This window comes from Acinonyx jubatus, chromosome A3 (assembly GCF_027475565.1).
Source record: "Acinonyx jubatus isolate Ajub_Pintada_27869175 chromosome A3, VMU_Ajub_asm_v1.0, whole genome shotgun sequence".
Taxonomy (NCBI): domain Eukaryota; kingdom Metazoa; phylum Chordata; class Mammalia; order Carnivora; family Felidae; genus Acinonyx; species Acinonyx jubatus.
Window position 1 is genome coordinate 100760325 of NC_069388.1, and position 14818 is coordinate 100775142.

The 14818-nt window shown below is 46.7% G+C and overlaps 1 protein-coding gene and 1 long non-coding RNA gene across 2 annotated transcripts in view; one reads left to right on the forward strand and one right to left on the reverse strand.

Annotated features, from left to right (window-relative positions):
• Nucleotides 1–14818, forward strand: part of LOC113592521 (uncharacterized) — a 32341-nt gene that overhangs the window by 2845 nt on the left and 14678 nt on the right. Inside the window, exons 3-4 of the long non-coding RNA XR_003412436.2 lie at nucleotides 11900–11998; nucleotides 12325–12410. This is a non-coding gene — a long non-coding RNA (uncharacterized LOC113592521). The remainder of the gene's footprint in view (nucleotides 1–11899; nucleotides 11999–12324; nucleotides 12411–14818) is intronic.
• CHCHD5 (coiled-coil-helix-coiled-coil-helix domain containing 5) overlaps nucleotides 11390–14818 on the reverse strand; it is a 43753-nt gene continuing 40324 nt past the window's right edge. Inside the window, exon 6 of the transcript XR_003412435.2 lies at nucleotides 11390–12358. The gene's annotated coding sequence lies outside the window, so the exon portion shown is untranslated. The remainder of the gene's footprint in view (nucleotides 12359–14818) is intronic.

Sequence of the window (14818 nt, forward strand, 5' to 3'; positions counted from 1 at the left end):
TCTCTCACCAAACATTTCCAGAGTACAAGAGAGTGCCAGGCCACTCATCCCAGAGTCTACCCCACACGGCATAGCCTCCTGCTCTCCATAGGCTCTCTGCTCAGCTGGCCCAGAGCCCCCTCAGTCTTCTGACTGCCTCAGCAAGAGAAAGCTCTCCAAGAACTCCACAGGGCCCCATGGGTAAAGCTGAAGGAAAAAGCTGTCTGACTTGGGGGAGAGATCAGAGCCTGGGCAGGCCCAGAAATTCAGGTGTTTGGAGCCTCAAAGTGGGACTTTAGCTGTTGGAAGCGGCTTCATGGGACACTGAGGTTCTGAGCAGAACCCAGTTTCTTCATTTTCAGTGGGCAAATCCTTTTCTAATGATGGGCACCTTCTTGCCCTCTGCCCAGAGCCTGGCTCCTTAAAGTGTGGTCTGCAGACTAGGAGCAAAGGGGAAGATGCATGGTCTCAGGCCCCACCCAGACCTACTGAATCAGAATCTGCATTTTAACAAGGTCACCATGTGATTCATATGTACATTACAGCTTGAGAAGCAATTACGGGAAGAATAATGATTCTTGTTACCTGGTAAGTTTAGAAACAGTATGTTAACACATTCTTTTTCAGTTGGATATTCAAAGGCCACCCCTTTTTTGTATATTAAGTCCTACTTTCCTGAGCATGCACCCCTACCGCTTCAGCTGAGCAGTCCGTTCAGCACACAGGCTCTGAGGTCAGACTATCTGAAATTAGAATCCTGGCTCTACCATTTCCCTGCGATGACCTGGGCAAATCACTTCACTTCTCTGTGCCTCACGTTTCTCCTCTGTAAAGTGGAGATAATAGGGTTGTTATGGGGATCAAATAACTAAAGTGTTTGCATGGCACCCTGCATTTAGCAAGCACGCAATACATTTGGATACTAATTGGATTTGGGTGTCCCCAAATTTCCGACACACAACATTTGCTGTCTTTTAGGATGAAATGCTTCTGGAGTTGATGGTCTCATCTATTATGCACAGATTCTTTCCCATTTTCCAAAAGTGACTTTATTTCCTGAGGGCAATTTCCTGTTACCCCAAAATACATCCATTTCGGGACTGTCCATTTAATTTATTCCATACTTGCCATCTGCAGGGAACTGAACTTTTTTTTTCCATGTTTTTTTTTATTTCCAGTATAATTAACATACAGTGTTATATTAGTGTCAGGTGTACAATATAGCAGTCCAACAATTCTATACATCACTCAGTGCTCATCATAATAAGTGTACTCTTAATCCCCTTCAGCTGTTTCACCCAATCCCCATCTACCTCCCCTCTAGTAACCACCAGTTTGTTCTCTATAGTTAAGAGTGGGGCACCTGGCCAGCTCAGTTGGTTAAGTGTTCAGCTCTTGATTTCAGCCCAGGTCATAATCTCATGATCTGAACTACTTGGGATTCTCCCTAGCCCCCCTCCCCAGTTCATGTTGTGTGTGTGTCTCTCTCTCTCTCTCTCTCTCTCTCTCTCTCTCTCAAAATAAATAAATCAACATTAAAAAAAAAAATACTGTCTTGTGGGGCACCTGGGTGGCTCAGTTGGTTAAGTGTCCAGCTGTAGCTCAGGTCATGATCTGATGGTTCATGGATTCAAGTCCCAGATTGGACTCTGTGCTGACACCAGTTTGCATTCCCACCCACAGTGCACAAGGTTCCTTTTTCTCCACATCTTTGCCAACACTTGTTGTTTCTTGTGTTTTTTATTTTAGCCATTCTGACAAGTGTGAGGTGATATCTCATTGTGGTCTTAATTTGTATTTCCCTGATGATGAGTGACATGGAACATCTTTTCATGTGTCTTTTGGCCATCTGTGTGTCTTATTTGGAGAAATGTCTGTTCATGTCTTTTGCCCTTTTTTAATTGGATTATTTGGTTTTTTGGTATTGAGTTGTATAAGTTTTTATATTTTGGATACTAACTGCAGGAAATTGAACTCTCCTGGGGGGAATTGAACTTTTTTGCGGGGGAGTTTTTAAGATTTTTTAAGATTTTACTTTTAAGCGATCTGTACAGTTAACGTGGGGCTCAAACTCACAACTCTGAGATCAGGAGTTGCACAGTCCCCAAACTGAGCCAGCCAGATGCCCTGGAAATCGAACTTTTTTTTTTTTTTTTTTTTTTTTAGTTAGTTAATATACAGAGCAATATTGGTTTCAGAAGTAGAACTCAGTGATTTATCATTACATACAAAACCCAGTGCTCATCACAACAGGTGCCCTTCGTAACACCCATCAACCATCTAGCCCATCCCCCACCCATCTCCCTCCATCAACCCTCAGTTTGTTCTCTACCATTGAGAGTCTCTTGTGGTGGGAATTTAATTTTTTACCTGTGACCTTGGATAATGCCCCAACCATGATTTATAAAAACTTCAAATTTGTATGTAGGGCTCTTACCCTCCTGGTTCCAGATACCTTCAAAAGCATTGTTTCATTTCATCTTTATATCTGTGTGATATAGGTGTTGGTGAAAACCAACTTCTGTGCTTCGCAGCAAAGATGGAGTTTGGAACAAAGAGGAAGGATAATATCTATTGCTTTGCAGGCAGCAGGCTCTGGCCTTCAAAGATTTAAAGCCTGTCCTGAGGAAGGGTGGGGGGGGGGGGGAGAAATGGGGGCGTGGGAGTTATAGGGTAATATAGGATCTAGCCAGTTTTCACAGGAATGGTGCATGTGCTGCCCAGGCTCCTTAGTTGGATTTTCAGGATGGTACCAGATTCCTGAAAGAAAAGGCTCAGAAGGGAGGAGGGAGGTTTTCGGAAGAGAGAAGGTTTACTTTAAAATCAAGCTTCGCTGAAGCATTAGTGCAGCCATTTTTATTTTAGTTCAGCTTTATGCTTTTAGGAGGGTTCATAGGCAGAGCAAGTATCATTACCCTATCTTACAGGGATACGAAAGACCGAGAGCCCACAGCCAGATAGTAAGTAGGAGAGTAGGGCTGGAACACGGCAAGGTGGGCCCTGGCAGGCATTCAGTGAATGAATAACTCAAAGGCCAATGTTCTTCACTCTAGATTTAAACCAGAGAAGCTGTTTACAGGAGTGAGGTTTTCAGGCAGATAAGGGAGAGAAGAAAAAGAGAGTTACTTCACTTTCTAGGATGACCTCAATTAGAAAATATTTTATTCCATTGTCCCCATAAAAATTCATATTTGTCAGCCTTATGTTCTGACTAGTTCATAAATTGTGGTCACTGAAACTATCAAGCTGAACAATATGCGCTCCTATTAAAAACCACACCATGCAAAAACAAAAACAAAAATAAACAAAAAACACACCATGCAGATACTAAAAAAAGAAAACCCAGGCCCAAAATGGAGTCACTTATGCTAGGCCAAGTCACCAAACTGGGGCTTAATCCTTAACCTTAATGGCATTTATAACTTTCCCCAGAAATGTAGTCTTAACCAGTTAGTCAGGAATTTTCTGGTAAGCGCCAATGAGGTCATCTGTCACATGGGCCCTCTCTATCCCCCAAAGGAAGATGAGGTAATCCACCTAATAAGACCCTTGCTCTTACCCCAAGGGAAGATAACCTTGCTTCACAATATCCTTTCTTTTCTTTTGCTAATTGTTCCACACACTCTCACCCCAACACACATCCTTCCACCCTGTTTCTGCCTATAAAATCCTTCTATAGTAAAACCTTGGATTGGGAGTAACTTGTTCTGCGAGTGTTCCACAAGACAAGCAAACATTTCTAATAAATTTTAACTTGATAAATGAGCAATGTCTTGCAGTTCGTGATGCGGAACATCACATGAACACAACTGAGCCAATGGTTCTTGACATTCCCTCTGACATACAAGTGCTTTAGATTACAAGCATATTTCTGGAACGATTTATATTCACAAACCAAGGCTTTACTGTATTTTGTGCAGCTCCTTGGAGCTCCTTTCTATTTGCTAAATGTGATGCAGCCCAACTCATGAATTGTTGAACAAAGCCAGTTTGATCTTTACATTTATTTGGATGAATTTTTTAATGTTTATTTAGTGAGAAAGAGAGCACAAGTGGGGGAGGGGCAGAGAGAGAGAGAGAGAGAGAGAGAGAAAGAGAGAGAATCCCAAGCAGGCTCCACACTGTCAGTGCAGAGCCCGATGCTGGGATGGAACCACAAACTGTGAGATCATGACCCTGAGCTGAAATCAAGAGTCAGATGCTTAACTGACTGAGCCACCTGGCACCCCAGGTGAATATTTTTTTACGTTTATTTATTTTTTTAGTAATCTCTACACCCAATATGGGGCTCAAACTCACAACCCCAAGATCAGAGATCAAGAATTGCATGCTCTTCTGACTGAACCAGCCAGGCACCCCAACTGTGGGAGGGGTGACATGAATTTTGTGGGTTTTTTAACATTTTTATTTATTCATTTATTTACTGATTTATTTTGTGTTTATTTATTTTGGGGAAGGGGGGGCAGAGAGAGGGGGAACAGAGGATCCGAAGCAAGCTCTGTATGGCAGGTGCCCCTGAATTTTGTTTTTTAACACAGAAGACTATCAAGTTAAAAGTGCCCCTCCTGGGGGCACCCGGGCAGCTCAGTCAGTTGAGTGTCTGACTTCAGGTCAGGATCTCGTGGTTCATGAGTTTGAGCCCTGCGTTGGGCTCACTGCTCTCATCATGGAACCTGCTTCAGATCCTCTGTCCCCTTCTTGCTCTGCCCCTCCCCCAGTTGCGTACGCTCTCTCTCTCTCTCTCTCTCTCTCTCTCTCAAAAATAAATAAAATATTTTTTAAAAAGTGCCCCTCTTAGGACCCCAATTTTCTAATCTAACCCTCAAAATAACTACTATTACCAGTTCCTTCTGAATTCAAGTTGGATACATTAAATATGTACAGCTTTTTATAGGTCAGTCATACTTCAATAAAGTCATTTTTTTAAAAACATTCCTGGGGTGCCTGGGTGGCTCAGTGGGTTAAACGTCCAGCTTCCGCCCAGGTCATGATCTCATGGTTCATGAGTTCGAGCCCCGCATCGGGTTGTCCGCTGTCAGCACAGAACCTGCTTCAGATCCTCTGTCCCCTCTCTCTCTGCCCCTTCCCTACTCACACACTCTGTCTTTCTCAAAAATAATAAAAAATTTTTTAATTCCTTGTGATACACACAAACATGTAAGATATTTATATTTTTCTATATAATATACATCATTTTTCTTCTTTTAATCAAATAAAATACTACCATGCACAATTATACAACTTGTTCTTTTCACTTAACATTGTCTTAGATAACTTTGCATGTCATTTTGCTTCTTTTAATATCTTTTATTTATTATTTTTACAATTAACTTGGTTTTTTTTTAATGTTTATTTAGTTTTGAGACAGAGAGAGACAAAGCATGAACAGGGGAGGGGCAGAGAGAGAGGGAGATACAGAATCCGATGTAGGCTCCAGGCTCTGAGCTATCAGCACAGAGCCCAACATGGGGCTCAAACTCACAGACCGTGAGATCATGACCTGAGCCAAAGTCGGACGCTTAACCGACTGAGCCACCCAGGCGCCCCAACTTATTTGTTTTTGAGAGAGAGAGAAAGCAGGGAAGGGGCAGAGAAAGAGACCAAGCAGGCTCCGCACGGTCAGCGCAGAGCCCAATGCAAGGCTCGAACTCACAAACCATGAGATCATGACCTGAGACTAAGTCAGATGCTCAACCAATTGAGCCACCGAGTTGCCCTCTTTTAATATCTTTTAATATGTGTGTCTTAGTGTGGGTAGAATAAGCTGAGTCATAGGCTATGTGAATGTTTTCTTTTTTTCTTCCTTTTTTTTTTTAAGGAGATAGAAGTTTATTGAATACAGACAGATACAGTGCAAGAGAGCAGCGGGCAGGACAACAGAGGAGAGGCTGTCTGCCTTCATTTTCTATGATGTTGCCAAACTATACCAGGTAGATGCCCAACCCAGCATATAAGAGAACATGCCAGTTTCAAGGCTCAGGATGTTTTAAATCTCCTTCAGATGACACGTCCCCAGATCACCATCAACACAACCTCCCTCTTAATGCTCAGTCAGAATGAAACCTTTCGATTCAGCCCCAGCAATGGGCTTTTCCCCCTTCCACTTTAGCCCCCCTCCTTTGGGCATCGGCCTCTTTCCCTTCACACCATCCCTCCCAGCCGAGATCTGTCTGTCTTCCCAGCCTGCACTCTCCAGAACAGTTCCCCCCACAGCCCAGCAGGGAGCAAGCCCCTCCTTCCCCTCGGGGTGTGTGTTTGCTTTTCTGGTGAGGTCATCCCCACAGCCACCTCCTTGCTTGTTGATGCTCCTACCTCCAACCAGGGCCTGCTGGCTTGGTGGTTGTTTTGTGCTCGGCGTAAGTGACCAGACTCTGAAGGGACGCAGACTTTGCCGCTAAAAGCTTTCAATCTGTAGTTACTCACCATTTCAGCAAAGGCTGGCTGGGAGCTTGCGGCCAAGAATTCTGATGATTAACCCAGTCCTCGCCCCCTCTTCCTCGTGGTTACCCCACTTTCACTTCCCGTCTGCCTGCTGGTGCCTACGCACCTAAAACAGGGGCCAGAGGCTTCACTACTCTGTACAGCCCTCTGGATGGCATCCAGCTACGAGGTCTGCCAGGGCCCTGTGCTAGAGAAAAGAGAGGGAATCCATGGCAGAAGGGGAAAGGGTAGCTGCTGGTGCTTTGGGTCCCAGTCCCGAGGGAAGAACCCCCTCACCATCCCTAGAGAGTATCCAGTCTGGCCCCACCGACTTCTGTCTGCTGCCTAACCACAAGAATGTGGACCATGGACAGTGGAGGGGTCCCAGGACCTGGCACAAGATTGAGGGACAAGGACACGCAGACGTTGCAAAATCCAAGATGAGCATCTCTGTCTACCTCCTCCACCTCTCCTGGGTCCTGTCTTCATTCTAGCCTTTCCCCTTGAGGGACTCAGTACCGTTCTCACCTCTATCTCCTTCCTTCTTCTTCTTTTTTCTTTTTTAAGTTTACTTATTTATTTTGAGACAGAGAGAGAAAGAGAGCACAGGCACGAGTGGGGGAGGGGCAGAGAGAGAGGGAGAGAGAAAGTCCCGAGCAGGCTCCATCCTGTCAGTGCAGAGCCCGACTCAGGGCTTGAACTCACAAACCGCAAGATCATGACCTAAGCCGAAATCAAGAATCAGAGGCCTAACCAACTGAGCTACCCAGGCACCCCACCTCTGTCACCTCTGTCTCCTGGATTTCCTTTTGCTCCTACGGTGACTTCTATCTGCTACATACTCCTTGACATAATGGTTTACACCTGCTACCTTCCTCTCCACCAGGTCTCCTTGACCCTGAAATAGGTCACCCCCTTCTCCACAGCAGCAGAAATCACTGTCACCTCCTAGCTTCAACCTCCCGGCTTTTTTCTGCTCTGTTCTTCCTGAAGCTCCCACTGCGGACATTACTAACAGACCTCGATCTTCGCTTGTCTTCTCTGCCCACACCTGTGTACTCTCCACCTCTCCAATCCCACGTTAGTCTCCTTCTCTGGTTTCTCTTCCGCCACTCTCCCCGCCCTGCCCCACCTCATCTCCCTCAGGAGTCCCATCTAATCCACTGCAGCCCTAAATCACCACCTCCATCTCCTGGTCCTAAATGCCAGCTGCATATTTCTTTCATCAAATGTAACACATTTAAACCAAAATTTCTGTCAGCTTCTCACACCCCACCCCAAGCAGCTGCCTTCTTGTGACTTCCCTCTCAGTGACTAGAGCAGCATCTCTAAGATGCTCTGAAGCTTGAAGCCTGGCACCCTTTGGATCCTTCAACTCCCACTCTGCACCAGTATTTACATCTTCAAGATTACTCCCCACTTCAGCTCCCACCCACATTACCTTTCCTGGATCGTCTTGTGCCTTCATCATCACTGCCCTGTGCAAACACCTCAGAGGTCCCGTGCTGCCTGCGCACCTTCTCCAGGCTGACTCCCCTGGCCTGTCCCCATCTGGGAGCATCCCTATCTCATCTCCATTGAGACCTCTCTCTTCCAACAAGTTGCCCCTGACTTCTACACACCCTTTTCTTATGATCTCCGTGGGAAAAGATCTCTTACGTAGACACAGCTCCAAAATACAGGTGTCTGCCCCACACACTGGGTCTGGCAGGCTCAGTCTCTTGGCCTGTGTATTTGTCTTGTTTTCCCAGCAATATCAGAAGCTCCCAGAACATCTTTGTATTTCTTTGTGCCTTCTAGGATGGGGTTGGTAAATTCATAAGCTCAGGGGGGAGACTAAGAAGGCAAATATATGAGGTAGAGAGGGAGAAAAGGGGGAGTATAACATAAAAGAGAGTGGGAGGGCCTGAGTTGGCCAAAGAAAACCCATATGCAGTGTAAAAAGACCTGTGGGTCACCAGTTTGAGATCCTCAACCAGGTGCCTTGTCCTGGCCACTCTTCCATGAATACTTCTTTTTGGTTTGTTTGTTTGTTTGTTTGTTTGTTTGTTTTGAGAGAGAGAACACGCATACATGCACACAAGTGGGGGAGGGGCAGAGAAAGAGGGAGAGAGAGAATCCCAAGCGGCTCCACACCCAGCACAGAGCCCTACGTGGGGCTTGATCTCACAACCGTGAGATCAGAACCTGAGCTGAAATCAAGAGTCAGACATTTAACAGTCTGAGCCCCCAGGCACCCCATTCTACAAATACTTCTTTTTTTAAACTTTTTTTAATGTTTATTTGTTTTTGAGAGAGAGAGAATACAAGCAGGGGAGGGGCAGAGAGGGAGACACAGAATCTGAAGCAGGCTCCAGGCCCTGAGCTGTCAGCAAAGAGCCTGACGCGGGGCTCGAACTTCCATACCACAAGATCATGAGCTGAACCAAAGTCCCGCGCCTAGCAGACGGATCCCCCAGGTGCTCCGTTCCATGACTACTTTGTGGTTGATTCCCCAACGGCAGCAGTGGGTCCCTCAGTGTCTGGCAAGCGAACAGGGTGACCTGATTTCCTTGGCCTGGAGTAGAAGGAGCAACGGGCCCCAGCAGCCCTAGGGTGTCACCTCTCTTCTCACCCACCCAGCTGTCCTGCACTTGATGTCAGGTGCTGTCACTTGGCTCTAGCTTCCTGTGAGGTCTAACCTGCAGCGGCTTTTCTCACTCCCATACTAAAGAAAAAGCGGGCCTGCCCTCCCTGCTCATGACCCAATCAATGCCCACCAGACCAGCTGTACCCAGGGAGGCCCACCGGGCAGCATCTTTATCATCTGAAGCATTTGCTGAGCCTCATTTGCCTGCCTCCTTAGGTGGTGGAAGGACACAGGGCTGATAAGGGGTAGGGGTAGGGGTGGAGACAGAAGGACCAGGAGCAGAGGGCAAAGACTGGGAGAAAGAAGCAGTGGAGGAAACATCCGGAGCATGCAGAGACCCCATTTTGACAACTCCTAGGGCTTGCCTCTCATACCTGCTGCCCCTTCCTCTCTCAGCCTTCTAAGTCCAGCTGCTCACCCCTATTCCCAGCCTCCAGCCTCACTCAACTTCCAAGCAGACTTTAGGCCAGAAGAATCAGCTAAACCATTACTTTTATGAAGTCTTTCACCTGCTCTCCTGCCTGCAGAACAAAATGCAGCCGGTTCCAGCTGGCTGAGGTTTTCCATGACAGGGCCCTCTAACCATCGGCTTTATTTTCCACGGATTCACAAAGGGAAAACCCTACTCTGCCCAGTCTGACTCATCACCTCCATCTCCCTTCTGTGCACTGAAGCCAGTGTGCTTGTATGGTCACCTCACAACGTTACCAGCTTCAGGGTGCCTGGGTGGTTCAGTCAGTTAAGCGTCTGACTCTTGATTTCAGCTCCAGTCATGATCTTGTGGTTCGTGGGTTTGAGCTCCGTGCTGGGCTCTGCGCTGACAGTGCAGAGTCTGCTTAGGATTCCCTCTCTCCTCTCTCTGCTCTTCCCCAGTTTGTGCATGCAAGCTCTCTCTCTCTCTCTCTCTCAAATAAATAAATAAGGGGCACCTGGATCACTCAGTTGGTTAAGCATCTGACTCTTGATCTCAGCTCAGGTCATGATCTCGCGATTTGTGGATTCGAGCCCCACATCGTGCTCTGTGCTGATGGCACAGAGCCTGCTTGGGATTCTGTCTCTACCTCTCTCTCTCTCCCTCCCCCACTTGTGCTCTCTCTCTCTCTGAAATAAACTTAAATCAGTAAGTAAACTTAAAAAAAAACTTCAAAAATTATTAGCTTCATGAATGTTAGATGTTGCCACGTATATCCCCTCCTTCCCTCCTCACAGAGGCTTGGGGAGCAGTATAGTTATCCACATTCTACAGATAAGAAGAAACTGGGTTCAGGAGTCCCTTCCCAAGACCACAGGGCTTGTGAATAAAGGTCTGAGCTCTGACCTTTGTCCTCTGCAGGCCAAGGCTTCTCTCTTTACCTTGGTTACGAGGAAGAGGTAAGCTCGGGGGAATAAGGGCCAGGTTCTCTTTCCCGTGTGACAAATAATGCTCACAGTGGGTTACAGCTGGGGTGCATAACAGAAAGCAGAACTAGGCAAATAGTTAAGAGGAATTTGTCTTTGTTTAGTTTTTAACCTACAGAGTTGCTCAAATCCTTTTACAAGTTAAACTTCTTCCCTTGTGGTAGACATCACAATGCTATCCTGCTAGAAGGCATTCAATAAAGTTGAAAGAACAAAGACACAAAGGGAATGGGGCCCCGATGCAAGCAGAGACCGGCTGGAATGTTCTGGAATCAGATTCCAGGTTCCTTTCTGAGGTGTTGGTGTCTCTACAGAAGAGAGCTCTCGATGTTTGTTTTTTCTTTCTTTGTGAAAGTGTGGTCACAGCTATCGTAGGACAAGCAGAACAATAACTTATGTTTCCCAATGTCATGTTGTGATTTATGTGCTATTGATGTTTCATGATCTGTGTCATTTCCGACAGTTACAAGAAAATTTTCCACCAGGACTATTAGCATGTTGGTATGACAGGGTTGGGGAGACACAACATTCACCACCCTCCTTCCCTGTATTCTGCTTACTCCCTCAGGATGAGAGGCACAGCAGAGAAGAGGCCGAAGCTCCAAGGCCCTAGGGTTGGATTAACTAGTGGGGGAGGGACTTCCATCACCTTTGGGCTCTCAATGCCCAGCCCTGAGTTGGTTGCCACCTGCCACTTAATTCGTTTTTTTTTTAAATGTTTATTTTGGGGCGCCTGGGTGGCTTGGTCGGTTAATCGTCTGACTTCGGCTCAGGTCATGATCTCACGGTCTGTGAGTTCGAGCCCCGCGTCGGGCTCTGTGCTGACAGCTCAGAGCCTGGAGCCTGTTTCGGATTCTGTGTCTCCCTCTCTCTCTGCTCCTCCCCTGTTCATGCTCTCTCTCTGTCTCAAAAATAAATAAACGTTTAAAAAAATTTTTTAAAAAATGTTTATTTTGAGAGAGAGAGAGAGAGTCCGCACACAAGCAGGGGAGGGGCAGAGAGAAAGGGGGACAGAGGATCCATAGCAGGCTTTGCGCTGATGCAGGGCTCGAACTCAAGAACCGTAGACCATGACCTGAGATGAAATCGGAGGCTCAGCCAACTGAGCCACCCAGGCGCCCCTCTAATTATTAGTTCTTTAGCAACTGCAGTCCCAGGAGCCTGCTTTCAAGTGCCAAAGTTCACCCTGAAGCTCAGGTTTATCGTCTTCATTTCTTAAATTATGGCGTTTCTATCCAAAGTGAAGAGATAACTGAGTTTTGTAAATTCCCTGTTGAATCCCAGCCACTGCTTCCTGCCTCTGGGCAGTACCTGCCCGTCCTGCTCCAAAGTGGCTTGCCCTGGCCTGCTTCTCCCTCCTCAGCCCACGGCACCCCCTGACCCAGGCCACAATCTGGAAGAGATGGGTGCCTGCAGACCCCAAGAGAGAGCAGACATTCGTCTCTTCTCAACGCACCAAACCCTTGTTGACAGTGTTCCCCGGGCCAGGCTCCCTCCAGGAATTCAGTTGAGCAGCCAGCCACGTCAAAAAGACTTGCAATACGGTCTGGCGCGGTAACAGCAGTCACAGAGGTATGCACAAAATACAGCTGGGGCAGCAAGTGCAATGCGAGGAATTATTTGCAAGGTGGGGATGGCCGTGTTCAGGAATGAAGGAAAGCTAGGAGGGACTGAACAGGAAAGCTGCCAAGGGCCGTTGGTGCCCCAAGCTGAGGTCCATCACATGGTCAATAAAGCCCACCTAGCCCTCTGCTTCATGATACGGCCGAGACCCTTATGGACCGCACATCAGAGCTGGCTGAGGCCCTCATTTGTTTACAGCTTAATCCTAATCGGATCCTGGTTTGGAAGGGAAGCTCTTCTCCTTTTAGCTTTACCAGCTTCTCTTTATACTTTAGGACTGTGGCTTTCCACCTGAGGTCCCAATGAGCACTTAAAAAAAAGAGAGAAATAAAAGAGAAAATATCAGAGTGCATCCAACATAGTAAGTATTATTTCTCAAACCTTCTGTTTCGGTTAGGTATGTGTGTGTGAGAGTCTGTGTAAACAGGGTCATGGTGTGAAAAGTATTTCTTACCGAGAGCTGTGGCTAAAAAGTGTATGAAACATTGTTTTAAGGGAAATATCCATTCCTCAAATATTAAACGAACACTATCAAAAACCGTATCTTGTTCTAGTAAAGAAAAAAAGCAAGACTTGGGTCCCGCACTTAAGAGGCTCTGAGCCTGGCGGTGGGAAGACACACATGTCACCAGGACAGGATGTGCAAACCACACTGACAGAAGGGTGTGCACCCCCCTCCCAGTTCAGAGGAGGGAGCCACCGCTTCGCCTCAGGGCCCCATCTAGGAGATGGTGTGTGGCTGGTCCTGAAGAGCGGCTTCTGGGGGAGGAGAAGGGAAGTGGTGTTCCCAATTGGGGGAGGGTGTGAACACAGAGCAGCGAGGGGGGCTGGTGTGGCCCCCGCCCAGGCTTGGGTGTGGGTGCAGGGAAGGGAACGGGGCAATGGTGACAGACAGCAATGAGAAGATCAGAAGGGGCTGGATGATGACTTTATCCTCTGAGAGACGTGGGATTAGTTCTGTTGTTTCAAAAGGGTACGGAGGGCAGCAATTTGAAAGCCAGTGTTCAAGGATTTTTCAGGTTTATCTGAATATTGGTGCTGATGAAGACCCTGGAGGCAGTTAACCAACCGATAGTCTGATAAAAATGTCCATATTTTTATTTTCTTCCTGTTTCTGCTTCGCTGGCCAGCTAGAGCTCAGCATCGGTGTCTGCCCACCAGGCTCAGCCTGCTTCCCTCCCTCCTCCTCTCCTTGCTTTCTCCTCTCATTTCCTCTCATTATCCCTGCTGAGCACTAAACCCTCCAGCTGGGGAGGGGACAGGAAGGGGAAGAAGTGCTTTCACTTGACACCTCTCCTGGCACAGCCTGGGGGCTGCCCGCAAGTTGGCTTTAGACAGATCTGCAAGGCTACTGTCTGACTTTCAGCTCAGCCAAGGAACAGGGAGTGGCTCCTCTTTCTGCTTGTAAATCTCCGCTGAGAAAGTAGACACGGAGGAAAAGAGCAAAAGCAACCAAAGGAGCTAGCATTTTATTTCCCCTTTATGCAAAGAGAGTTTTTAATCTGTAGATCCAGCATATAGTGTCTATCTTTTCCAGTAATCTCTCTGAGCCCAGTAACCAGAAAGGGATGAGACAGATATCAAATATCAATATGCAGCTATGTACAAAAGGACTAACGTTTAGGGCCTGGGTATTCACCGACCTCATCCCAACCTCATTGTGGACACCTTACTCTCTTGATGTTCACCTTGACTTTGAACCCCAGCAGATCTCCAAGAAAGTTACGTATGTGCCCGTCTATGTTGTCCATTCTTCTGCAAAAGCTGGTCTTCTTGGCTCGCCACACACCAAGCCCCTTTCTGCACCTCTGCCCCCGGTAGGTTCTGTTGCCTGGAATCCCTTTGCCCCTTTTCCACACCTACCTGAGTCCTACCTATGAGGTTTGGTTCAAATCCCACACACATCCTCCACGGAGCCAACCCACAAGGAATGCTCAGAATCCCTGAAACCTTTATGGCCCTTAAATCTTTGTGAATGATAAGGGACTCATTCATTTCCCTATTTTTATAGCCTCGTGGTGTTAAATGTTTATCACGAATGTTGTAGATTCTTGGAACCCGAGGGCTCTAACTCATACTTCTGTGCCTGGCACAGAGCTGAGTATATAATATGATCTCAGAACTGAGACCTCATACAAATCTGATACAAAATCTGAATTCAAGTCCCTGGGACCTTGGCAGCTCCCTGAATCCCAGTGAAGCATAACTTCCTCCCTTGTAAAACTAGGAGAGTAATAGTACCTACCACTTAGAGATGTTGCAGAGATTAAGTGAATTGCAGGGAAATGTTTAACACATTGTAAGGGATTAATTATTTTTAGTAGAATCGAAGGAAATCGAAAGGAAATCAAAATTTCTTATTTGCTTATTTCTAAGTATATTCAGTTTTAGCGTTTTCCCCATCCTTGTGAGTTTTGTTTTCATTTATTTTGAGATGGAAAACATTAAAATGGTTCCAAAAGCCAAGTCAGAACAAGAAGATATTTCAGAGACCTGTCATCGGCCTCGTTCCCTCTGGCCTTTCCAACCTGTTCCATCCTCTGCCCTCCAGCTAACTAATGTCACTAGTTGGTGTTTTTCACTTTTTCTCTACGTTTCCCTTGAATACATAGGTATATGCCCTTATTTCCTCCTCTCAATATTATTTTTTTAAGTTTTATTTGAGAGAAAGAGAGAGACGGGGAGAGAGAGAGAGAGAGAGAGAGAGCGAGCATGCAAGCAGGGGAGGGGCAGAGAGAGAGGGAGAGAGCAAATCCCAAGCAGACTCAG